Below are 11,734 nucleotides of genomic sequence, written 5' to 3' on the forward strand. Positions count from 1 at the left end.
CATATATAAAAGTTTGTAAAAAAAATGTTAAAAAATAGCAAAACAATTTTTTTTTATTTTTCGATGTTTTGTATTAAATGTTACAGCATATATTACGTGCAAAAAAAAAAGAACAAAAAAATATATATATTATATAGGGTTTTCACGGGTTTTTATAACTCAAGTGGGTTCTCATCCTATGCTTCCCCTATATATAGGGGAAGGCTATTGTACAAACTAAATTAATATACTAAGCACACAAATAACATAGTGTAATTACAGTTCTCAAGTAGAGCAATTATGTTACAAAAAATAAAATAGTGTAATAATAATTGCACTACTTATAAACATAATTACACTACTAACACAAATAATTACTCTATACTATTACATCAAATTACTATATTTGTTTCAACTATAGTAATTATTTTGTAATTAGAGTAATTGCGGCAGATGCTTCTTCCTCCTCAAATTACACTACTTGTTTTAACTAGAGTAATTATTTAATCTGCTTCTTCATCTTTCTCACAAATCCACGGCCATTTTTTTCAATTGGAATATTCAATTAGCTTCAATTAATGTATTGCTTCGATTCACAGGTTTCAATTGAGCAATCAATTATTCACAAAAGATTCAATTTGATTCACAAAATTGTAACCTAGGAACAACCGACGACAATACGAAACGACAATCGACAAGGTCGGTGGCTAGAATCTGACGGATGCGGATGGTGACGGTATTGATATGTGGTCGACGGCGGGGAGTTTGAGGCGGAAGCGTGGTGGCCGGAGGATCAATTGAATTAAGCGGAGGCGATTGCGTGGTGGGGAATTGAGAAGCTGTTGCATTTATTTTGGCTTTTCTTCACTTCGTACATTTAGCACGTAATTTTGATTTGTATTTGATCTTTATATATATATATATATACATATATATATACATATATATATATATATACATATATATATATAGGCTAAGTATAAAATGAAAACCCACTTGAGTTGTGAAAACTCAAGAAACCCATTCTCAACCACATGTTTTTAATTAATGTTTAAATCTTATGGTCCACGATTAAAGTGAATAAAAAATATAAATATAAATATAATTTTTTATCTTTTCTGAAAAAATATATAAAAATTAGTAAAAATATGTTAAAAAATAGCAAAACATTTTTTTTTGTTGTTTTGTATTAAATGTTACAACATATATTACATTAACAAAAAAAAAACGATGTTACATAGGGTTTTCACGGGTTTTCACAACTCAAATGAGTTTTCATTTTAACATTATATATATATATATATAGGGTAAAGATCCTAAGAGAACCATTGGCAAATTGAGAACTTTGAGAACCATTTTGAACCACTAAAAAAACCCTTGAAAAAATATTAAAAAATTATAAAACAAACAAAACTAAAAATTTTTAAAAAATTAATAAAACCAAAATTCTTATATTTCATTCCGGTTTCATTAAAAAAAACCGAAATTTTTTTTTCTTTTTAATTCATATTATACCTATACACATATGTATACTTTCATTTAATCTCTAGTTACGTAATATACACATATGTATATTATCATTTACCTTAAATTATACATATGTGTATAGGAAAATACATGTGTGTACATATTATACATATATGTATAATAAAAAAAACCGATTTTTTTTCTTTTTAATTCGTATTATACCTATACATATATGTATACTTTCAATTAATCTCTAGTTATGTAATGTACACATATGTACATTATCATTTACCTTAAATTATACATATGTGTATAGGAAAAAAACATGTGTGTACATATATGTACATATTATATATATATATATGTATATGTATATGTATAATTTAGCTAAACCGAGATTTTTTTTTACGTTTTTTTTAGAAACCGGGATGATAAATAAGAACTTTGGTCTTTTACGATTTTTATTTTTGTGTTTTTTTTGTTTTATGATTTTTTTTTATTTTTGGGTTTTTTATGCTCCAAAATGGTTCTCATAGTTCTCAATTCCTAAAAAGTTCTCACATGATCCTGATCTTATATATATAGGGGAGGGATATTTTGAGAACCATGTTAAGTTTTAAAAACTTAAGAACTTAATTCTTGGCCACACATTTAATTAAATGGATTGTAATTTGTGGTTGAGATTAAATCTGACAAAAAAGTCAAAGTATGAGAGAGAATAAAGATGTAAGTGCTTTTACGTCCGTTACACATGTGTAAAAAGTCGACTCGGTGCGTAAAAAATTCTGTAATTTTTTACAGAATTACACGGCCGTGTTGAAGTCGTGCGGCTACACGGCCGTCCCCCCTTTGCAACCTATCGGGAATATAACTTGCCCCTTGCTTTTTTATGAAAATGAGAGGTGTACACTTGGTAACAGCTATAATTATTCAGAAAACCTTTAATTTACCTATAGAAGTCACACAACATTGATGTTTTTGTTTATATTTTAATCATGTAATTTTAAATTTTTAATGAAATTTTATTTTTAATTTAGTTTTAAAATATATAATTTATGATTGACAAATTGGGTTTTAACGATCCCACCTGTGTGCATTTGACCAGTAAGAATTCCAACTGATCTAGTGATCTTGCTTGTAGGGTGCAAATGGTCAAGCCGAGCCCGAGCTCGACTAGGCTCGAGCTCGGCTCGTTTAACTTACAAAGAGCTCGAGCTCTGCTCGTTTCGAGCTCTATTTTTAAAGCTCGAGCTCCGCTCATGAGTAGATTTTCAAGCTCGAGCTCGGCTCGTTTACTATATATCAACTATTTTTTTACATAATTATAATTATTTTTATATATTTTTTTCTATTATAATTTTATGTATATAATAATATATATTATTGAGTTATTTTTTATTTAATTTTTCATAATATTATGTGTTAATAATTATTAAATATATATTTTAAAAAATTATATAAATGAAAGGCTCGTTTAGGCTCGCGAGCCGGCTCGAACTCGATAAGTGAAGCACGAGCTCGTTTATTAAACGAGCTTACTTTTAAGGTTGAGCTCGGGCTCGTGCTCGATTAAGCTCAGCTCGATAGAGCTTTTTAACGAGCCGATCTCGAGTAATTCGGCTCATTTGCAACCCTACTTGCTGGTGGTCCTATCTTTTAAATTTTTTGAATTCATTGGACCTCCGTTAAAAGAAACTTAACGCCGTTAAGTTTTATTTGAATTTCAAATTGATGTTTTAGGGCTTTTGTTCATAATGAGGATATGAGTTGATTGATGTAAAACTTACATCAAAACAGTGTCCAAACAGCTTGATTTTTGTTAATTGAAAGTTCAAACACCCGAAATTGAAGCACCATTTTGTCCTTTGGAGCACCGTTTTGAAATAAGCTTTACATCAATCCACTCGTAAATCCCCCCCCCCCCGATCCAAAGCCCTAAAACATCTATTTGAAATTCGCATAAAGTTAAGTTCGCTAAGTTTTTTCTAATGGAAGTTCAATGAAACAAAAATTATAAAAGGTGGGACCACTAACAGAAATGTTCTCAGTTAAAATTATTATCGGTCAATACAATTTGCATTTATATTTTATTATTTAAAAAAAAGAAAAGAAATAGTCTGGGGTAGTTGAAAGATGGGTAGCATCTCGAAAAATGGTGTTCTAGGATAGTATATGGTAGTTGATGTGAAAAATGAAGAAGCAGTACATGATTGGTGAACTTTTAGGGTAGTCTAGGGATACATGATATTACCCCCCGCTCCCCCACCTAAAGTTACAATTGATTACAAAAATGTAATCAAACAAACAAGACACAGGGCTATAAAGGAACCGAAAGTTCAACGAACTGTTCGTGAATTGGTCGACAGGAAATTCGTTCGTGTCCATCCATTCAATAACTAAAGAACATGAACTGAGGTCGTGCCTGCTCATTATGTTCGTGAACATTCGGTAATGTGTTCCTTTAGGTTCGTTCGTTAACGTTTGTTAATGTTCATTTAGGGCTGCCTAGTTACATTCGTTTACATAATATATATATATATATATATATATATATCATTCGGTAATGTGTTCCTTTAGGTTCGTTCGTTAACGTTTGTTAATGTTCATTTAGGGCTGCCTAGTTACATTCGTTTACATAATATATATATATATGTATATATATATATATATATATATACACATATATATATATATATATTCAAATAAAAATAAGAAGTTTCATAAGAATGGTAAAAACCAATAGATTTTCGACATGTTGCATTACAAATTATAGTGAAAGAGCAATCTAGGAAACTATAGCGGTTATAATGGTGAAGAGTAACTTTAAGAAACTATATTGGTTTTTGGTAATTTTAAAATCTTAACCATTGATTAACATGATCCAATGATTATAATTTATTTCTAGCCTTTCTAAGAAACTATTTGTTTTTAGGATAACCCACCCCTATATATATTCAGTTTTTAGAATTTTACTATTGCTATTTTTATTTATATATTTGTTTATTTTAGTATTATGTTAACTTTTTTTTATATATATTATGTGGCGTGCTTCCGGACTTTTAGGTGAATTTAGTGATTATTATTCTCAAATTAATATATGTTCGTTTTTGTTCATATATATTTTTTGGCCTTAGCGTTCGCTAATGTTCGTTTGCGTCTGTTAAAAATTTAATGAATGTATTTGGACGAACATGTACAAACTCAATTCCTTAACGAATGAACACAAACACGAAACTTTGTTCGGTAAAGTGTTCTTAAACCATCCATTTCTTTGACAAAAGCTTAACATGACGAACACGAACAAGGTTTCATTCAGTTCGTTTGCAGCTCTACACATTATCAAAAGGCTTGGTTCACAATTTCAAGTACACAATCCACCAACATGAAAGGATGCAATTTATTATTAGTCTTGTAAAAACAGTTCTGATTTGAGACATCGTGGTAACCTTTCAAAATCAAGACTTATGCAATAGAAGATCTTGTGGCAACTTTTGTTACCGTTTAAAAATAATATATTACTTGCTTAGTAGGTCTCTTTTAAAAATTAACAAGTTTAATAATTTTTTGTCTCAAAATTTGAGTGACATTGCTAAGAGAAGTTAGCTCGAACTTGCCGATGCCCAATACCAGATGGCTTGTAGCCTACAGCATTATGGTGTGTAATAAAAGTGTTATTCACCATGTAGTTGAGTGCTCTAATGAATGCTATTGCATGGTAGTGGGTAGTGGGTAGTGGTACATATTTAAGGTTTAGAAAATGTGTGAGCTGTTTCAAAAAACGATTTATTAAGACAAATTTTTTTAAATCTACCTCTAACGCTTTTAATAAAATAAAATAATTGTGAACACATGCCGCTTTATAGTTATATCTCATAACTTTTTTTCCTCATAAACTAATAAACATGTCATTGATCAATAATTTATTCACTTTTCTTTTACACTCTATTTATATTATATCAATAATATAATTAAATTATTCAATTTTATTTAAACTCTATTTATATTATATCTATATATTTTTATAAAAATAAATATTTACATATTATACTGCAATGTGTTGTTAGAATGTATTCTAAATATACTTGGTAAAATTCAAAATCAACAACCAACCGTGTTTATTAAAGATTGAAAATAATATAATTTCAAATGTTAACATTAACATATTATACTATGCAAGTTGAGTTATTATACAAAGGCCAATAAAAATGAGAAGTATGAGAAGTCATAGTTGATTGACATGTGTCAAGTAGGGACCAAGGTAAAAGGGTATAAAAGTAATATTATATATTTTCTTTCTCCACATGTAAATCACATGTTAATTTCTCCATCATTTTCAAACGTCCATAACTTTTTCATGCAACATTATTTTTTTTAAAAAAATTTCACCAAAATAACAAACGTTTTTTTTTATCTTTAATATGAGTATCACTTTGTTATATAAAAATTATAAAAAATTATGTCATTGAGTCATTGTGTCTTTTCGTTATTGTGTCTTTTCGTCGTTGTGTCTTTCTGTTTGTATGTCATTGTGTCATCGTGTCTTTTCGTCATTGTGTCTTTCCGTTGCTGTGTCTTTCTGTTTGTTATTGTGTTTTTTCGTCATTGTGTCTTTCAAATTATCATTGTGTTTTTTTTTAAATGCTAATAATATGGTTGTGTAATAATAATACGTAAATATAATGATAAAATAACAACAAAATATCTAATACATGAAACATAATGATAAATACATATAACACAATGACCAGAAACGTAAAACACAATGATAAGTAGTAAGACAAATGATAAGCACAAAGACACAATGACAAACAAAAAGACACAATGATATAATCTTTGTTTTAATTGCTATATTTAATATGAGTATCAATTGATAACACAATGAGTAAAATCTATAACACAATGCACAAAAAAACCCAATTAAAAATCAAAATGAACAATCAATAACACAATATAAAAGCCCACTTTTTTTTTATTTTTATATAACAATATGGTACTCATATTAAAGGTAAAAAAAACGTTTGTTATTATGGTGAAATTTTTTTAAAAAAATAATGTTGCATGAAAAAGTTATTGATGTTTTAAAATGGTGGGGAAATTGACATGTGCCTTGCATATGGAAAGCGAAAGTCAACAAAAGTGGGTTATTACCTTATGCCCTTTTCTTCAATTTATTTTCTTAAATTAATCTTCACCATTCAAATCTAAGATCAATGGATTAGATTTCTTCTCACACTTCTCATTTTTGTTGTACTATGTATTTTAACTTTACCCATATTATCCTATGCATATAGAAATTTTATAGAGAAAAAAAGATATGCTTAGTATATAGTTGATCAACTTTTTTAAAATAAATCCATTTATCTATTGATTTATTTTATTTCTTCGTAAATTTTTATATAAACTTATAAATTATAAATATATGCTTTAAATCTATTTATTTATTTTTTGGTTAATTTAGTAAACTATATATATGTTAAAATGTAATGATAGAATATGCCAATCACTTTCATATATTCTTAAGTGTACCATATTTAGTTTCTTGGTTTTGTATAAAAAGTTGTTTCGGGTTTTGTGGAACTTAAATTTTATTATTACGGGTCAAAAGTTGGTAAGATTTTTTGTTCAAGTAAACTAAATTTGTTACATGTAAAAAATGGATAATCTGAGTATTTTTAAAAGTTTGAGAATGCAAATAGATTGTCAAATTTGTTACCAGGTCAAAGTTTTGATTTGAAAATGCCAAACAAACAAAAGTTAGATTTTAAACGTGATTTGGGTTTCGAATTTATTTTCTAGGAAATTTTTAGAAATAATGAAAAGATTCAGGATTTGGCAAATTGACTATTTTTCCACAACTACTAAAATTTTATAAAAAATGGTGAGCACTTTCGACATGCCACCCCCAAGCCTATCAATGCTTCTTACGTTTATCAAGTTTGAAACATTTGTGTCAGTATTGACTTTTCCTTTAATGGTGATTAGAATGTTGTATGTTAATCATGATATATAAAATTATGTTCAAGTGAAACAAAACATTCACAAAATTGAACGAGTTAACGTATTGTTTTTATGTGTTGTCATTATGGGAAAGTTAAGAAGTCCCTCAAACTTATCAAACTCTTTTTCATAGTGTAGCTCAGAACTATTATTGTATGAGAAGTCTTCTCCGAAATTGGTTTATAACCAAAATTCTTTCAATTATGGATACATGATATGAGAATGAAATTTCCAACAGATGAAGCGTTATCGGTTATGTTTTTGTACTTGCATTATTATCATTATTTTATTAAGTTCATTTAAAAAAAAAGATAATCATTTTTGTGATATAAATAAAATAAATTTATGTACACAAGGTATAAATACAAACATAGATGTAATATATTTTTTCATATACATTATGTACTTATTTACTTTATTTGTAACTTTATTGTTTGGATCATCCAGTATGTTACACGGGCTCCAAAACTAGTATTCTAATAAAGAAAATAGCCTGTGACACATTCACTTGGAGATTCATTCTTAGCTTAAATTTTCCGCTCAAACTATTTTTTTTTATTTTTAATGAAAACATATTTATGTAAGTGTAATCAAAACATATCAATCAATTTTTTAATCAAATAACTAATTACCTAAATTATAAGGATTAATATATACGGTTATTTATGTCAATATAATCAATTACACACACACACACACACACACATATATATATATTGAAATCAGATCTACCTTTTTTTATTAAATCAATTTATATCCACGTTTGAGTGTATGAGATGAATGTGGTAAAATTAAATGAATGGTATTTATAAGTCTAACATGATAAAGAAAAGAAAATTTTTGAATAAATTACAATTTTATTCTCACATATTTATTCAATCTCTATGGATCTATGGAGTTTTCATAAATCTCTTTCAAAACTATAATACAAAAGGGTGTTTTTTTCATACTAAGTTTATACATGATGTTTCTCTTTTTTATGTCATTCGTAATGTAATACCTTATCCTATTTTGTTAGTATTCGTTATTTCATTATAAAAAATATAATCGCAGCATATAAGATCACTAGGTGGATCTTTTTTTGTGATTATGAAGAAATTGCGTAAGAATACACTATGTATTCGTATGAATATTCAATTAGAAAATATAATTTAAACTTATAAAACTTTTAATTTGATAAAACATTTTTTTTTAATTTTAATTTAATCACTTAATTTCAATCAATCATACTATGTGGAAATCCTACCGATAGCAAAGCTATAAGTAGTGTCTGGAGAGGGTGGGATGTAGACGTACCGTACCTCTATCTAATATTCTTTTATATATCATAATTATATTTATTTTAAGCACTCTGTGTATCACGCGAGTTCTAAAGTTAGTAACTAATATAAAGGATTCCGCGGGGAAAATCTAAGAGAACCAAAACAAAAGTTATATATTCTGATCTTACACATAATCAAATGGAAACAAAACATTCTTCTTTTTTAATTTAAAAATGTTATTCTTACTCTACTAAGACATACATCAATAAATATAAATTCCATCTTTACCTAGATTTAAACCTAACACCTCATAAAAGGCAAATGTCCCTAACGAATGATTCAGCCAACAACACATTCTAACCAAAATCTTAGCCGCTAGTGAAAATCTTACTCAAATGTCCCTAACAACACATCAATAAATATAAATTCCATCTTTACCCAGATTAAACATTAGTTGGTATTAAATATTAGTTAAAGTTGAAAGTCGGGTGCTTGTAGCTACTTTATTATTTACCATTTGGAATCCTATACCTATACTAATATTTTTGTAGGGCATGTTGTATTTTAGTCACAAGAAAGAAAGAATATATATAGAGCAATGATGGATAAATCTTGACTGCAAATCTCATATGTGGTGAAAGATACTACCATGATGATGGCTGAAGGAGGCATTTGACTTTTGGCATAAAAAAAGTGAAAGTGGTGAAGAAAAAAGCCGATAACCTTTTCTACACCCTTTTTGTCACACACTTCCTCCCAACCCCACATCTACCCACCATTTCTTTCATGTCCCAAACTAACCTATAATATAGTTAATGATCTCTTCAATTACACACTTTAATCTAACTTTCACTTTATTACCATAAAGATCAATAAGATATTAAATTTAATCATTGTGATTGATTGTATTATTGTCAATGTTCAAATTGTACATAAAGATTGCCATATGATTGTGTTATACAAGCAAAAGATCATTTGATTGTTAGTTTTAAAAGCTAATTGTATCTATTTTAAGTAAATATTTAGAATGCCATTTTAATTCTATAGATGTAAGAGTCGACACACACTTAAGTTTACACAATTTATACAATAATTGCATTTTCTTGAACGTTTAAAACAATTTCAAAATAATAGAAGATATATTTATATGTTGTTCCCTCTACCCCATCGTTACTGTTTACTGATTTAGATATCGTGCTCTAATAAAAACATGTATTTATTATCTTAAATACCTATAACTAGTACGGGTAAATAAGGTCGTCTCCATAGCGAATCATTGGAAAGTGCAAGTTTATTAAATATTAATCTAAGCGGACATTCGATGCCAAACAGTTTAGAAAGATGTATTAGAAACACACGATTACTTTTAACTTTTGTAAACAATTATGAAAAATGTGATTCACTTCTGGTTCAGGTAATGCGATAACAGACTAATCACGGATTCAATTAGTTGATTGCGTAGTAATTACTATAGTAAAACAAGATCAAATGGCAAGCTTAATCAAATTCTTAAGCATTCAAACACAAAGAATCTGATCAAAGTCAGTTTACACAAAAGCCCTAACCTAAAGTGAACAAGAAGGTTTTTAGCCTGACATCGACATAACGATTAACTCTGGATGCATGCGATGAATTGATGAACCGAAGGGCTTCGGAATGATGCAAAATCGTTCTAGGCTTTCTCCCTGGCTGCTGGAATGAAGAATATCCCGAAATAGGGGCTGAAAAATACTTTTAAATGATTTAGGATAATTTTCCCCGTTTTTAATTGGTTCGCGTAGCGTGAACGGATAATAGATTGGTCCTTCGCATAGCGCGAAGGACAAAATAGTCGAGCCTAATTTGAGTTGCTTCGCGTAGCGCAAAGCAACATGTCCTCATCCTTTCGCGTGTCGCGAAAGACTTCTTCAGCTGGGAATTTTTGGCATTTGCTTGTTTTCTGCATTAGGAAGCGTGCTAACCAATTCAACTCTTCTAAATCATCATTCTGAGCTCGTAAATCATCCCAATAAGCATCCTTAGTTTCCAAGGACCTAAAACACATAAACACACTTAAAGTACCAATGTTCACACTATTAAACTAAAACCATAAAATTAATATAATTATTTACATAAAATACACCCGACCATCATCATCCCACACTTATCCTTTTTCATCCCGAAAAAGAATTTGCAATGGAATCATAATTAGAAACTAACTTCCAAAACATTTAGGTTAATTAATTACAGATAACACAAAAACTGCGATTGTTAGTATTGTTGTCCACCTAAACCAAATCGCCAACAATTCAGACCTCTAATCTTGCTTAACTTTTAAGTTTAAGTTAAAATTCAGTCTAAGGGTCTCACACCTAGAATCACAAATCCACCTAATTTGTTTTAGGTGCGTCAAAGCAAAGATAAAACCATAAAGATTTTTATTCTACCAGTATAACCTAAAAACTTGTAAATTGTAAAATTTAACTTCACAGATGAGCAAATAGATGAATGAATTATCTGAGCATTTGCATTTCACTATAATTTATACCTCACCCATGGATGTTCTCACCGTGGTTGCTAGCCCAGTGAGAAGCATATAAGTTGTTGGTCTTTATTCATGAACGTTCATTGATCCTCACCCAGAGGCCTATCCGTCAAGTTGCTAACTCGAGGGAAAACACATAGGTTGTTGGATCTTAATTTTTTTATCGATCCTCATTCATAGATGTCATCTCCATGTACTATCCTAGAGGGAGACACATTACATTATTGGACTTTTTCAATAATCTCATTCTTTTTTTATGCTCATTACTTGGGTGCCAATGTAATGAAATTAGTTTTTAAAATTTACAAGGTTTTAACCTACAATATTGCTCATTCATTACATAAGACATTTCAGTTTCTCTATTTTCCTAAGATGAGCACCCACAAGACTTAATGATTTAAGAATAAGTATATTATTACATTCTCAGAGGGCCTATCAACACATTCCAAGTTAAGTGTGTTTGTGTTTTTATTATCTCATATAAATACTAGTTTTGAAAAACAAT

The sequence above is a fragment of the Bidens hawaiensis genome, unplaced genomic scaffold (assembly GCF_021521415.1).
Source record: "Bidens hawaiensis isolate Kalapana, Puna unplaced genomic scaffold, B.hawaiensis_p1.1 tig00037543_1, whole genome shotgun sequence".
NCBI classification, from domain to species: Eukaryota; Viridiplantae; Streptophyta; class Magnoliopsida; order Asterales; family Asteraceae; genus Bidens; species Bidens hawaiensis.